This window comes from Stenella coeruleoalba (assembly GCF_951394435.1).
Source record: "Stenella coeruleoalba genome assembly, chromosome: 3".
NCBI classification, from domain to species: domain Eukaryota; kingdom Metazoa; phylum Chordata; class Mammalia; order Artiodactyla; family Delphinidae; genus Stenella; species Stenella coeruleoalba.
In genome coordinates, this window is record NC_137148.1 from 104,747,768 (window position 1) to 104,764,106 (window position 16,339).

Consider the following 16,339-nt stretch of genomic DNA (forward strand, 5'->3'; position numbering starts at 1 on the left):
AAGGGACTCTTTTCATAAGATTGTTGGAACCAGAACAACCTTCCTACTTCTCTATAAGGAAGGAACTTGAAGTATATCCAATTTTTCTTTTAAAGAATTTTAAGTGGGACACAAAAGTAAAATTTTCTTGTCACAGTCTAGGAAAAATAAGTGGAAACTGCTGTGACAAATATGGTATCCTAATCACATGTTTGATGCCTTCTTCTTTCCAGTTTCAGAAAGAAACAACCCAAGGAATGTAAAAGGAATATAGAAAGATCATTTATGCATCATAATCGGAAACTTCTCATCTGCATCCCTGAAGCTAAAGAGTTAGAGATGGAAATGGCACAGGTAGGAGTAAATTAAGGGGACACTGATGAGCCACTATTCACATTTTGGGTGTTCATCCTGGAAAAATTCATTCTTACTCTGTAAGAATAAGAGAAAAATTGCCAGGTAAATTGAGAAATTCAGTGGTTCAAATGAGGGGAATAAAATGTTGAGTATTCAGGTTAAATAACCTCTAGTAAAACAGTTGCTATAGAATAAAGGGAAGAACTTGGGGGTGGGGAAGCTAATTTTCTTAGGTTCAAAAGCGTCATATATTACTTTTGTTTGAAAAGTAAAGTAAAAATCGAGAACCAAAAAATAGATCTTAGAGATAAAAAGAAGAATAACTATGGGACATTCTTCTAGAACTCTGAGAGTTGGGAATTCAAGAGAAAAGTTGAGAGGCAGAAAAGATTGAAGCAGGAGAAGCAATATTGTTACAGAAGTTCCAGAAGGAGAAAATAGTATGAATGAATGTCAAGCAATAATTAAAGAAAAAACATTTCAGAGTGGAAGGATTCATTGTTTATATGGAGAAAACTTACCAAAGACTAGGCAGTATAATGAAAAGGAATCATACCCAGATGGTTTTCCATGGCCTGAATAATGAACAAATGCTGGAAGCAGCCAACTGTGAAAAAAAAAGGTCACTAAAAAACGTCATTAGACTTTTTATTTGCAACACTAATGCCAGAAAACCTCAGAGAAAATGTAAAGACTTCTGAAGAAAAAGCATTATGTTCCAAGAATTATAGACTGAGCCAAGCTATTACCTAAATGCAAAGACAAATGAAAACCTGGTTCAGATTTGTAAGAATTCAGAAATTATATGACTCATGTATGCTTTTTAAAAAATATAACTTAAAGTAGACCTTCAAGCAAAAACTAATCAAAATACAGAATTTAATAAAGGTAAAGCTATGTTTTTAGAAAAACGAGCAGTGAGAAGTAAATTTAGATTTAACATTAAGAATTGTTTTTAATGTGCCTGTGAAACTAAGTTCAATTTATAACAAAGAATTTTAGAAAGAAAAAGGTATGCTATAAACATTCCCTAGAGATGTCAGGTGAGGAGAGAGGTGGAAAAGAGAAAGTAAAATATGTTAAAGGTTTAATGTCAAACAAGGAGGATCCATATTTGTAACTATGAATTTGGCATTGACATTGATAAAGAATAAATTAAAACATGTTTAAAAATTTTTTAAAAACAAAACCAATTTTAAGTGAGACCATGAGAGAAAAAAGCACATAGCCCCATTATTCAAAAAGGTGCCAGTGTGTGTATGTGTATGTGTGTGTGTGTGTGTGTGTGTGGTTAGTGGGGGAGCAGCAAGAAAATACAGTGAAATGAACCAATGAAGTAAGATGCAAGGATTAAAAAGATAATAGTTTCCTCTATTAGATGTTTACTTCCAGGCTGTCATGGAGTAACTGCTACTGAATTTACTCTACCATTTAAAAACTGCACAAAATACATGGTGACAATTTTTAGGCATTGGATAATAGGCAGTACAGGACTAGAGTCCTGGAAAGTCTGTAAATATGAGATAAGCACCACATTCAACCTTATTTTATGTCTGGGGGCACTTCCCAGGATGTGGCACAAGGAGGTGAAGCCCGAGAGAAGAACATCAGTCTCACTGAGCTGAGGAGGCAGAAATTAAAACAGAGGGGTTGTAAAGGAGGAGCTGGAATTAGCAGAATAGGATTCCAGAGAGGAGTAAGCTGTACAGATGAAGGTCTCAGAAGTCAGTGTGCAGATTCTCCTTAGCTCTTTGGCTGAGAGCTGGTCTGGGATTTACATTTATAGGTTAAGATTCTATAAGAACCTGAGATCCAGCAAGACAGCAGCTGCAGTGGAGCTAAGAAATAAATGGAAATGCCAGAGGTTATGCAGTGCTAAAAGATATTGAAGTTTTGGTCCAGTCATAGTGGAAAGACTTCACTGAGCATATCAGTCATTAAATTGAGACCTCAGAAAGGTCACTTTTTAGGAGCCAGGAGTAAGACCATATCCCATGGTTAAGGTCAAAATTAATATACACTTGCCCAAACAAAGCATAAAATGAAGCCCAAAGAATCAAGAGAATTAACCAGTTATGTAGCTGTTGGCCAGAACAAATGCTACACCGTTAAAGGAGAGACAGCAAAATCCAAATGCTCTACCATATGTTATCCATAACATACAACATTCAATAAAAGCACTACTACATATGCACAGAAGTAGGAAAAAGGGACCCATAATCAAGACAAAAAAGCAAGCAATAGAAAGAGATCCTGAGATAATTCAGACTTTAGAGTTAGGACATAATTTTTAAAATGGTAATTATAAACATGTTCAAGAATTTAAAGGAAAACATGGACATAATGAGCAAAGAGGTGGGAAATCTCAAAAGAGAAATATAAACTATAAAAAAGTTTATATTAAAGTTTATATCAATTAAAAATACTAGAAATGACAATTTCCCTCAATGCCTTGAGATTAGACACTGCAGAATAAAAAGTTTGAAAACAGATCAATAGAAAATATCAAAACTAGAAAACAGAAAATAGATTTTAACAAATGAGCAGAGGCTCAGTATCTTATGGAATAGTATCACTTGTCCCACATGTAATTGACATCTCAGAAGAAAAGGAAAAGGAGAATGGGTCAGAACTATTTAAAGAAATAATAACCAAAAGTATTAAAAACTTGGTGAAAAAAATCATTATGCAGATCTAAGAAACTCATAAAACCCAAGGTGTCATATGTTTCAAAATATTCTTCTAGAATGGAAGCTAAAAATATTTTAAGATGAATGTAAACTGAGGAATTTGTTTATAATAGTCACGGCACTAAGAGAAGTGCTAAAGAAAGTTCACTGGCTTGAATATAAAACTTAGAATTATAAGAAGAAATAAAGATTGTTGAAAATTGTAAATATAAATAAATTTTATTTTCTTATCTTTAAATTTTTTGAAAAGATAATTGACTGATTTGAGCAAAAGTAATAACTGTGTTGTGGCATTTCTAACATATGTGATCGTAAACTATGACAATAGCGTTAAGAATTGGGTGGGATAAATGGAGTTCAACTGTTGGAAGATTCTTATATTTTACATGACATGGTATAATATTAATTAGAGGTAGACTGTGATAAGTTAAGGATGTGCACTGTAATCCTAAGAGCAGTCGCTAATACACACACCCACATACAGAAAGAAAGGGAGAGAGAGAAAGAAAAGGAGGCAATAAAATCGAGTATTCAAAAGTATTTTATTGGCCAAAGAAAGCAGAAAGAACCAACAAAGTAACAAACATGAGATGGGACAAATAAAAAACAAATTGCAAGATGGTAGAATTAAACCCATTAAACCATATTAATAATTATATTCAATGTAAATGCACTAGATGTTCCTATTAATATTAATAAGTTTCACAATAAAAAGGTCAGTTTGTCAAGGGGATACAACAATCTTAAATGTGTATACATAGCTCCTGGAACACCTAAATATTATTAATTCAAGGATGACTCAACACAAGGAAATCCATTAATGTAATTCACTACGTAAATAGATCAAAGGAGGAAAACCTCATGACATTTCAATATGAGCAAAAAATGCATTTGCTAAAATTCAATAATCACTCGATTAAAAACAAGTAAACAATAAGTCTTGGCAAGCTAGCAATAGAAGGAAACTTCCTTAAGCTGATAAAGGTTAGCATATACCAAGAGCAAATATCATATTTAATATAAAACATAAGAAACATTCCTATTAACATTAGAAACAAGATAAATTTGCTCCTAGCATTGCTGCTCTTTAACCTTAAATGGAATCTGACTCTAACTAATGCAATAAGACAAAAAGAATAACATATATATGTGTACATATATATAAATACTATGAAAGAAAGACACAAATATAATTATTTGCACAAGATTGCCTTGAAAATCCAAGGAAAAAATTATTAGAATCAATAAAGAGTTCAGTGTGGCTAGATACAAAATTAGCGTAGAAAAAAATAAATGCTTTCCTATATATTATTGACAATATATTAAAGAATAAAACAGAAATGGAATCCATTCTCAGTAACGATAAAAACCATAAAGTGCCTAACAAAAATATAAGATTCATATGTTGAAACCTATAAAACTATAGGAAAAAAGTTATAAGAAGATCCAATAGATGCAGATACATAGCCCCTTCCTAAATAGACAATATTTTGAGATATTAATCCTTCCCAAGTTAATTTAGAAATGTAATACAATCCTAATCATTATTATAAGACTTAACAAGTTCATTCTATAGGTCAAATGGTAGAGAAAATAATAAGTAATTGCCTGGAAAATTCTGAGAAGAAAAAAAAATGGGGGAAACTTCTCTTTCAGAAATTAAAACATATTTGAAAATATAACTGTAAAAGTATAAGGTTGGTGCAGGTAAAGGCAAATTATTACAATAATTACTAAGATTGAATAGAACTTAGAAGTATACACTGCTATTTCACATAATAGTTAAAAGCTCTGAATCACAAGCCAGGCCACATAGTAGCTGTGCATTCTTGGGCAAGTTAAATAAACTTTCTGTGCCTTAGTTTCCTTACTTGTAAAATAGGGACCATTATATCATCTATATCTTAGGATTGTTAAATTAAAGATTGTTGTGAAGATTAAATAGGTTAATACACATAAAGCCCTTAGAAGAGTGCTTGGAATATGGTCAGAACTATGTAAGTGCCAGCTGCTATCAATGATAACAATGGTAAACAAATCAGTTGGAAGACATTGAAGTACTTCTCAAATCAAGGTGAAGTTCAGTTACCTATTTTGAAAGAAATACAATTGGGGTAGCTGGTTGTCCATTTTGAGAGATATATAGTTAGACACATACCTTACACCATACTCAAAGAACTAAACATAAAATTATCAGATGAAAATATAGAAAAAACATTCATAAGCATGGGGTGAAGAAATTGTATCGAAGATATAAAATATTAAAGTCATAAATGAAAATCGTCACATATTTAAATATATAAAAACTAAAAACAAAACAATGTACACAAAAAACAACATTAATAGACAACCCACAGCCTGGGAATATATTTTTATTATATTAATAAAGGATTAATATAAATACAAATCAATAGGAAAAAGACAAACACTCCAGTAGAAAAATTAACAATACATATGAAAAGCAATTTACAGAAAAAGAAATACAAATGTTCAATAAACTCTACAAAATGTGCAAACTCATTGGTAAATTAATGTGATGCATTTTCATCAATTTTCACGTGATTAGCGAACATATAAAAGCTTGGTAATACCCAGGGTTGATAAGGATGTGGCAAAGGGGCACTTTGATACTTTGTTGGCAGGAGGGTAAGAGGACAAACATATTTTGGAGGGAAATTTTTCAGTATCTACTAGGATAAAAACTACCCATTTTTGTTGACTTAGCAATCCCATGTTTAGGAGTTTATTCTAAAGACTACCTCACATGCACATGGACCTAAAGTTTTATGTATAGGAATGATCACAGCAGGAGTGTTTATTATAGTGAAAAATGGGAAAAAGCCAAATATTCATCATCAGAAGATCAGTTAAATAAATTATGGTAAAGTCATAATGTTGAATAACATACAATTATTAAAAAGGATGTAGTACATGAATTTCATATCTTTTTAAAAGATTTATTTATTTTTATTTATGTCGTTTTTGGCTGCGTTGTGTCTTTGTTGCTGCACGCGAACTTTCTCTAGTTGTAGCGAGTGGGGCCTACCCTTCGTTGCAGTGCGGGCTTCTCATTGCGGTGTCTTCTCTTGTTGCAGAGCATGGGCTCTAGGCGTGCGGGCTTCAGTAGTTGCAGGATGCAGGCTCAGTTGTTGTGGTTTGCGGGCCCTAGAGCGCAGGCTCAGTAGTTGTGGCGCACGGGCTTAGTTGCTCCGCGGCATGTGGGATTTTCCCGGACTAGGGCTTGAACCCGTGTCCCCTGCATTGGCAGGTGGATTCTTAACCAGTGCACCACCAGGGAAGCCCAAATTTCATATTTTTATTATATATAAGTGGAAAGTGAAAAAAAAGTAAGTTTCAGGATAATTCCTCTTATTTTTTACACACACATGCACACACACGTGTGTGGGAAGGCATAGGAAAAATACTGAAATGAAAGTATTATACTAAACTGTTAATCATGGTTAACTCTGGGATGGGGTGAGGGAGATACAGCCTCACATTTTTAGTCTTTATTCTTAGGTACAATTTTAACTTTTTTAAATGAAAGCATGCTCATACACATCTCGTGTAATAAAGAACAATGAGGCATAATAGAAGAATAATGACTTGAGAAGTTGAAGAAGCACCAGGATGCAGATTATTTTCTCAGTGAACGCTCTTAACTTAGCAGCTAATCCATGTAACCTTAAAACTGTTACAGAGCAAACATATGAAATATTTGAGCTCACTTAATATGGCTAACATAATCCTGAAACCAAACCTAACAAAGATAACACATAACAAAGCTACAGTTCAAGCTCATAAGCACGGATGCAAACATTTAAAGTAAAACACTAGGAAATACAGGTAACACACGATATTGAAGTAATGTTTATTCCATAAATGCAAAAACGTTTTAAGACTATGACAGTTCTTAACGTTTTTCACAAGTTAAAAGAGACAGGACACCTGACTGTCTAGAGGTGACCTGCCCATCACTGATCCATTCATTCATTCATTTTACAAATTTCTGTTGAGCCAGGCATTCTTTTCAGTTCTGGCATAAGACCAAACACTGATCCATACCACTAGGAACATACGTTGTAAAGAGAATAATAGATAACTAGACAAATGATAAATGATAAATAATAAAGTATGAAGAAGTATTTAGATAGGAGAAGTACTAGAAATAGGAGAAAGCGATGGTCAAATTTTTACCTGAAATCAATAAGAATAATATTCATGTTGGAGAAAACTAGGATTATTTCCATTCAAGTTGAAAGTAGTACAGCCACTCACTCCCACTCTTAGAGCTGTATTCAACAAGTTCTAACCAATGCAATGGGATAGCTGAAAGAAATGTCATACATATTTGAAAGAAAAATTATAATACACAATTATAATTGTACATTTATATGATTATCTACCTAGAAAACTGAAGACAATCAGTTAAAAAAAATGAGAAGTGTTCAGTAAGGTGGCAGGTTACAAGAAAAATATAGAAATAAATAAATAATGTAAATAATTCATATAAATAAAATAAATATAGAAAAATTGTTATATATTAGTAATAATCAGTTATAATGGAAAAAGATGTCACCATAATAGCAAAGAATAATATAGCATGCTTTGGCACAAACAATGGAAAATGAACAGGACATATAAAAAGATGATAAAGCTCTGAGGATAGAAAAGAAGTCTTAACCATATTTTTAGAGAGAAATAATCAGAATTATAAAGATGCCAGTTCTCCCTACATTATTTATCTATAAACTCAATGAAATTCTAATGAAAATAGTGATGGAATTTGGGGAGAGTTTAGAAATTATTTTTCTTTAAAATTCTAATCTTTATTTTTGTCTAGGTTACACATACTCACTTTAAATATGATGAATTCTGCTATCTTATAATAACAGTTCTCGGCTTTACTCTTTCCAGCTTCTGATTGCCACTCCCAAAGTCAACAGTTTCCAACGCTTTGAGCAGTTTTTACTAGAAGAAGGTTTTCCTGATACTTAAGTTTTGCTTATTTCTTTCAGTTTTGAAGATTATCAATCCACTTCCTATTGTGAAAAGTAAGGTTTAGTTTTCCGACCTACTCCTCAAACCCCAGCAAGACTTCCCCCACACAAATACATACCACACAGACGAGCACGTTTCACCTTCTTCTCTTTACCCTGACAATATTTTTGACTCTATCAGTATCTAAGGTTAAAATTAGTATGTCTATGTAAATACTATATACACAGTGTCTACAATTTCCTGTCATATACAACTTGCTTTTGGGGGGAGTTAATAATTGCTCACTTTTAAATTTGCTTTGTTTTTGATACAATTGACAGAGAGGGGGAAGGAAGGAGGGATAGAGGAGAGAAGGAGGGAGCGAGGAAGGAAGGAAGGGAGGGAGGAAGGAGAGAAAAAGAAAACCAAAAGAATGAACCTCTAATTTCAGTCAAGCACTCAGAAAAAAATAAAATCTAAGAATTCAGTTCTTGAAAATATGCATTTGGACCATCTTTCTACTTCACACTGGACTTGGTTACTCTCCAGACTTGCTGCCCCACTTTTTCAGGACCTTCCCTTCATTGTCATCCTGGGCACATTCCTTTTCCTTTTCCTCATGTTGGAGCTTCCATTTGCTGGGTCCCTTGTCTCTTTCATGGTTTATACACTGGTTTGTGGGGAGCACTTCATCCAGTAGATTGCAGGAAACTGCGGCATGCAAGTGGCCTAGGAGGAAATGCTATTGCCACTGCCCCACCGGACACTAGAGAGAACTGCTGTCACCTCTGCCACTCCATCTCAAACCAACCACTGGGAAGACTCTGGGAAATCTGCACTGCCATCACTGCCCCCCATGATGCCCATGACGTCTGTGCCTGCCAGTTCAAAACTCTACCTGGAACAGTGTTTTAAAATTAATCTGCAGCCGCATAGCACAGGGAGATCAGCTCAGTGCTTTGTGACCACCTAGAGCAGTGGGATATGGAGGGTGGGAGGGAGGGAGACACAAGAGGGAAGAGATATGGGAACATATGTATATGTATAACTGATTCACTTTGTTATAAAGCAGAAACTAACACCATTGTAAAGCAATTATACTCCAATAAAGATGTTAAAAAAATCTGTTAGAACCTTTAAATACATCTTTATAGGTCATGTTTATAAATGTTAAGAAAGGTTAATGTTAAGAAAATCTCCTGGGACTTCCCTGGTGGCACAGTGGTTAAGAATCTGCCTGCCAATGCAGGGGACACGGGTTTGAGCCCTGGTCTGGGAAGATCCCACATGCTGCGGAGCAACTAAGCCCATGCGCCACTACTACTGAGCCTGTGCTCTAGAGCTCACGAGCCACAACAGTGAGCCCGTGTGCTGCAACTACTGAAGCCTGCGGGCCTAGAGCCTGTGCTCTGCAACAAGAGAAGCCACCGCAGTGAGAAGCCCGCTCACCACAAGGAAGAGTAGTCCCTGCTCGCCGCAACTAGAGAAAGCCTGTGCACAGCAATGAAAACCCAACACGGCCAAAAATAAATACATTAATTAATTAATAAAAAAGAAGAGAAAATCTCCTTCATTCCTCCTCAGGTTGGAATAATTTGAGATAGATCAAATTCAAATGGTGGTGGTGCCCAAATGGGTTTATTCTCATCAACTTGGTGGGTAACACCAACCTCTTAGGAAAAATATAGTTTATAATTTTAAGTAAACATATACATCAAACATTTCAACAAAGTAATCCATAACACATGGTCTAATTGCAAGGTTGTAAGTCAACATTTGGTAAAAATATTAAAAATAAACCTTCAAATATTATAAGAAAGCTTTGTCCGTAGCAAACAGACTTATGCAGAAGCTCAGCTTTTCGGTGACAAGATATAGAATGTCCAGTTTTCATTTAAATTTCTTTGTAATAGATATGTACATAATTGCTAAATATTACTTATTTATAAAGCTGTAAGAGCTAGCACAAGGAATAAAAAGTTTTATTTTTTCACATTCATGAAAAATTAAGATCTGCTTCTACTACTTCAGTAGTATTTTCTATCAAATGCTAAATAATATGTTTAACATAGTGGTGAAATATAGAAATTAACTTATTTTCTGCACATGCAAAGGTTTAGCTTTTTTTTTTTTTTAATAGAAGGATGATAACAGGAATTAGATAGAGACCCATCAATCTGATATTTAACTTTACTTTTCCAGTTATGTTCAGTATTCTTGGTTTGTGCAGTGAATTCTCTTCCCTATGGAATAAAAATGGAAACATTTTCTTAATTTCAGAGTAGAGACCAAGTGACATATGTGCTAGCATCAGTTGTCTCTAGAGACAACACTGAGGAAATGAGATTGGTTTTAAGGGATTGGGACACAAATGAAGAAGAAGAAAATTAAGAAGTAAATTATATGGTGATAACAGTTGCTTTCAAGCACGGTGCCACTTAAATTCTACAAACTTAATCAGAGAAAAGAGTTGTAAGTACTTTCACATTCCAAGTTAGATCAACTTTGGGTTGCATATTATCCATCAGTAATGGTTTAAAATCTATTCTCTGCTTCAGATTTGGAACAATATGAATTTGGAAGACATGGAAGGAAAGAGGCATAGGGCTGCAGAACAGAATTTATAAGCATTTTTCTGAGTTTCTCTTACCTAATTATATATCCATTTTTTGATCAAGAAGACAGTGGTGGCAAGAGTCATTGAAGTGGTTGAAGGGCAGCAGTTCTACACTGAGCCCTCTAATCGGGATTGCACCCAAGAGCCTCTTGTAATATAAATTCCATTCATGAGATAGTTTGAGCCTGAACTTTGAACAATTCCAGATGAGAATAGGTTGCAGAGGAAAATTTGCCAAGGCTGACTGTGATTCTCCATGATGACAAGATTGATAAATGTGGGGTGGGGCTGGGAATCAAGATGATCATACCTCCCCTGCCACCCAGTGGCCAAAGAATGAGTTCTGCTTAATTGGGATGTACACTCCTAGGGTTATGATTTTCTCAGTCTATAATGTTTTTCATTTTCCCATGATCCAACAATCTTTATTTTGAACAATTCATCATCCTCCTAAGGCTTGAGGGATGTGGGTGCGGGGAGGGGAGGGTGTTAAGTTGCCTTGAGGTGTCACGTGGAGAGGGCGTGGCCCAGGTCATCATCAGTCCTGTGTGGCATTTTACTATGATGTAGGAGGCCATCTGGTTCCTGGTTGTCATTACCCTTCTGTCCTGATGTCTGCATTCCTACCTCATCTCTGGTTTTGCATGGTTCTTGCCGCTGTGTCCCTCATCATGGCTGCAAGTCCCCTCCAGGTCCATCAGCCCCCTCTTGGCTAAATTTCTGTTTTTAGAGGTACATTTTGCATGATATTTCATGCCGCTCTGGGACTGTGGGAAACTGAGGAGTTATCTCATGCCCTGTCTGCCTGGAGGGGCTGCCATTTCAAAGTGGCTCAGGGCATAAATTAAGATGTTTCCAGCTGTAATAGGAAACTTATCTCAAACTGCCTTAAGGCAAGTTTTTAGCTCATAGAAGAAGTCAAGAGGTGAGGTGAGCTTCAGAGTGTGTAGATTCAACAGTTAAAGAGTTGGGTTCTCTCTGCCCTGCCTTCTGCCTGTCATCTTCATTCTAAGGTGGGCTGCTGTCTTGGTTGTATGATAGCTGCCTGCAGAAATTAGGGCTTTCTCTTTTATATAATTGGTTTTTCATGCTTCTTTCTTAAGAATGAAGAGGAATGTTTCTAGAAGTCTCCGGCAAGCCCCTCTTTATCTTTTGTCAGCATAACCGGGCCATAGGCCTATTTCTAAACCAATTTTTAGTAAGAGGAATGGGATTACCCTTAGACCAAAATCAGGCTGAACCCTGAAGCTAAGGTGGGGGCTCACCATCTCCTCAGGCATTTGTCTGTATGTGGGAGGAGTGAGGACCTGAATGAAATATGGAATTTGTTAGGAAAAGAACAAGGAGGACAGATGTTCTCTAGGCAATAATAACAGCCAAGATTTAGTTAGGAAAACAAATCACCCTAGGAATTTCAAACAGAGTGAGATTTAACCCAGGGAATTAAGCTACAAATTTGTTGAAAGGAATGAACGAGAAAAAAAGAAGGGGAGGACATTGATGTTAGTCAATGTTCAGGAACTCCAGGAAGCTGCTGTAGCCCCTGTAGGAGACCACACCTGTCTAACCCTGAATTGCTCTGAGACAGTGCTCTTATGCCCCTGCAGAGACAGTGCAGTTGCTAGAGGGGTACACTGCTGCCACAGTCAAGGCCAGAAGATGTGGCTCTGCCTTTCTTCTTCCCTTTAATCTTTGTTTAAAAACAGATTTATTGAGCTATAATTTATATACCATGCTATTCAACCATTTAAAGTAATTCGCTGGCTTTAGTATATTCAGAGTTGTGCATCCCTCACCACAATCAATTCTGGAACATTTTCATTAGCCCTGAAAGAAACCCCTTCTCCTTAGATGCCACCCCTCAACCCCCCATCCCCCTCCCCAACCCTAGGAAAACACTAATTGATTTTTTGTCTCTGTACCTTTGCCTCTTCTGGACTTTTCGTATAAATAGAATCTTAAAATATATCGTCCTTTGTGATTGGATTCTTTTGCTTAGCATATTTCCAAGGTTCATGCATGTTGTAGCATGTGTCAGTATTTGCTTTTATTGATGAATAATATTCCATTGTATGAATATACCACATTTTATTTATCCATTCATCAGTTAATGGGCATTTGGGTTATTTCAGCTTTTTGGCTATTACTGATAATGCTGATATGAACATTCATGTATAAGCTTTTGTGTGGATGTATATATGTTTGGTATATACTTAGGAGCTGAACTGCTGAGTCATATGGTAACTTTAAGTTTAACCTTTTGAAGAAATGCTAAACCGATTTCCAAAGATGCTGCACCATTTTACATCCCACCAGCAGTGTATAAGGGTTCCAATTTCTCTACATCCTCACCAACACTTGTTGTTATCTTATTTTTTTATTATAGCCTTCCTAGTGGGTATGGAATAGTACCCCATTGTGCTTTTGATTTACATTTCCCTGATGGCTAATGATGTTGAGCATCTTTTCTTGTGATTATTCATCACTTGTATATACTTTTTTTGAGAAATGTCTGTTCGGATACTTTGCCTATTTTTTTAATTGGATAATTTGTCTTTATTATTGAGTTGTAATGTTTCTTAATATATTCTAGATTCAAGTTCCTTATCATATATGTGATTTACAAATATTTTCTCCCATATTGTGGGCTGTCTTTTCACTTTTTGATAATGTCCATTGGTATATGAAAGTTTTTGATTTTGATAAAGTCTAATTTATCTGTTTCTTTTGCTGCCTATACTTTTGGTATCGTATTTAAGAATCCATTGCAAAATCAGAGATCATGAAGATTTACTCCTATGTATTCTACTAAGAGTTTTACAGTTTTACTTCATGGATTTAGGTCTTAGATCCATTTTGAGCTAAATTTTGTATATGATTTGAGGTAGAGGTCCAAATTCAGTCTTTTGCATGTGAGTATCCAGTTGTCTCAGCATTTCACTTTAATCTTGTGCAGGTCCTTTCCACTAGCAGGTCCTGAACTGAAACCTGCCCAGCAAGGGGGATTGGGAAATGTAGTTTCTAGGCTTCCAGCCCCTGTGATACAAGGGAGAGATTAGATGGGTGGGAACCAGCCTGCAGTATCCGGCAAACAACTAACACATCAGCCTTCTGTGGGGATTTGCTCTCTCTTTGTTGTCGAAAACCAGCAGTCTCCAACATTTTTGGCACCAGGGACTGGTTTTGTGGAAGACAATTTTTCCACGGATGGGCGGGGCAGGGCAGGGGATGCTTCAGGCGGTAATGCCAGCGATGGGGAGCGGGCCACTCACCTCCTCCTGTGCGGCCTGGTTCCTAAAAGGCTGCTGACTGGTCCCGGTCCATGGCCTGGGGGTTGGGGACCCCTGGTCTAGACAGAAAGCAGGCCACAAGTCTCCTTTTATTCAAAGATCCTAAACCTGTCTAGGATCAGTTCATCACCCTCAGGTCTTTGGAGGGGTACAGGATATAGGGCCCCAACTCACTTTATTCTATTTCTCTCCTTTCTGTTCTTCCCTCTCCCCAGTTAAGAGAATTCTAAAATTGAGTATAAGAAAAACTCTGTCATATATCTTTCCAGATATTTCGTTTTACATGCTTTTGTTCTCTAGTTTTTTTGTTTGTTTGTTTTTTGTTTTTTGGCGGTACACAGGCCTCTCACTGTTGTGGCCTCTCCCGTTGCGGAGCACAAGCTCTGGACGCGCAGGCTCAGCAGCCATGGATCATGGGCCCAGCCGCTCCGCAGCATGTGAGATCTTCCTGGACCGGGGCACGGACCTGTATCCCCTGCATTGGCAGGCAGACTCTCAACCACTGCGCCACCAGGGAAGCCCTGTTCTCTAGTTTTATCTCTTTCCTCTCCTAGGTTGAGCCTTCAAGCCAAACTGCCTGTACTAAAAAGTAGGGTCTTGATGGAGATGGGGACAATTTTGGATCAGTATGAAGTTTTATCCTGCCACATATGGTCATACTACTGATGGGGTGAAAATAGAGGTGAGGCGGGGCAAATTCTCATAATAGTTGCTAAAAATAACAAAGTAAGGGTCATGCTAAGACAAAAGAGCAACAATAAAAATTTTCTACTGCTTTAAGAAATATATATGGTACTAGGTATTGCCTACCTTTAAAGACATATTGCATTTCTTTTCTAAATTTTGAAACAGTTTGAAACATACTATGATGAGCTTTTTTAAAAGAATGAAAAAAATCTTAAAGATGTATGAGATTATTTTAGATAGATTATTAGATAATAGAAAGTGGCATTTTGCCTGACAAATTGGGATATGGTTTCGTGACTGTGATGCAATGATCCAGAGACAGGGGTGAGACTTTGGGGAAGGGAGAGAGATTCTCAAGGAGGAGATGAACAATTACAGATAAGGAGCTAAAACTAATGGGTAAGCAAGACACTGATGCTTTTGCTAGAGAATTCCAGTTATGACCATGCAGGTATTAGGGGTAACTTAGCAATGATTTTACAACTGTGTTTTATAATAAACCATAGCATACTACTATAGACTGAACTGTTTAAACACCTTGGAGACTTTAATTTATTTAGCTTAAGAGCTTAGTTGAAAGGAAAACAATAATGGAAACTAAGCTGTAGGATTGCTTTTCCTGAATTCTAAATTTAGCTTAAACATATTTCTAATCATCTGTGCCAAGAATATTTTCCTGAAAATCATTTGAATTGTATAACCTCATCACCTTTATTTATACAGGGATGTAGATGGGCATAACCATACTCACTGTATTTTACTGTGTTGATTTTTAGCCTAGGTAATCCTGAAAATGATTAATTATATTCCATCTGATTATCAAACTACTTAACTTAAATCCAGTGTGATCATAAAAGATGAGTAAATCTTTAATGCCAATAGAGGAGATTCTACACATGGTTACATTTAAGAAGGCAAAAGAAACTGCACCATGTGACCAGTGCCTGAATAAGATTAAATCCCTATTACATTGGTGTCATAAACCAAAAAGGTATAGACTGTGTGAAGAGCAATACAAATTCACAACCATCACTTTGGGTCTGTATAACAGAAGACAAATGTTCTTGCTCTCTAAACTGATTCTCTTATGAAACTAGGTGGCGAACATTACATTGCCAACTATATGAAATGTCCTTCTCCATTTTTAATTTATGTTCAGATGACTTCACATTACATGTGGGTATAAATGGGAAACTTTTAAATGAGCAATAGAAAAGGAAAACATTGTGTGAGAACTCAAGGGTGTGATATCAATATAGCTCCCAGGGAAAAGGGAACCCTCCTACACTGTTGGTGGGAATGTAAATTGGTGCAGCCACTATGGAAAACAGTATGGAAGTTCCTTAAAAAACTAAAAGTAGAGTTACCATATGATCCAGCAATTCCACTCCTGGGCATATATCCAGAAAAGATGAAAACTTTAATTCAAAAAGATACCTGCACCCTAATGTTCATAGGAGTGCTATTTATGATAGCCAAGATATGGAAGCAAGCTAAATGTCCATCAACAGATGAATGGGTAAAGAACATGTGGTATATATATATATACAGTGGAATATCACCCAGCCATAAAAAAAAATGAAATAATGCCATTTGCAGCAACATGGATAGACCTAGAGATTATCATACTAAGTGAAGTAAGTCAGACAGATAAAGACAAATATATGATTTCACTTATATATGAAATCTAAAAAAATTATGCAAATGAATTTATTTACAAAACAGAAATAGACCCAAAG

At 36.0% G+C, this 16,339-nt stretch overlaps 1 protein-coding gene across 2 annotated transcripts in view; it reads left to right on the plus strand.

Annotated features, from left to right (window-relative positions):
- MEGF10 (multiple EGF like domains 10) overlaps positions 1 to 16,339 on the plus strand; it is a gene marked incomplete at its 5' end in the record, with an annotated part of 363,778 nt that overhangs the window by 150,573 nt on the left and 196,866 nt on the right. The window contains one exon of one of the 2 annotated variants that reach the window (XM_079916644.1): positions 213 to 333. Of the gene's footprint in view, positions 1 to 189; positions 334 to 16,339 lie in introns of those variants that run through there. The other variant, XM_079916645.1, reaches the window with a different exon arrangement.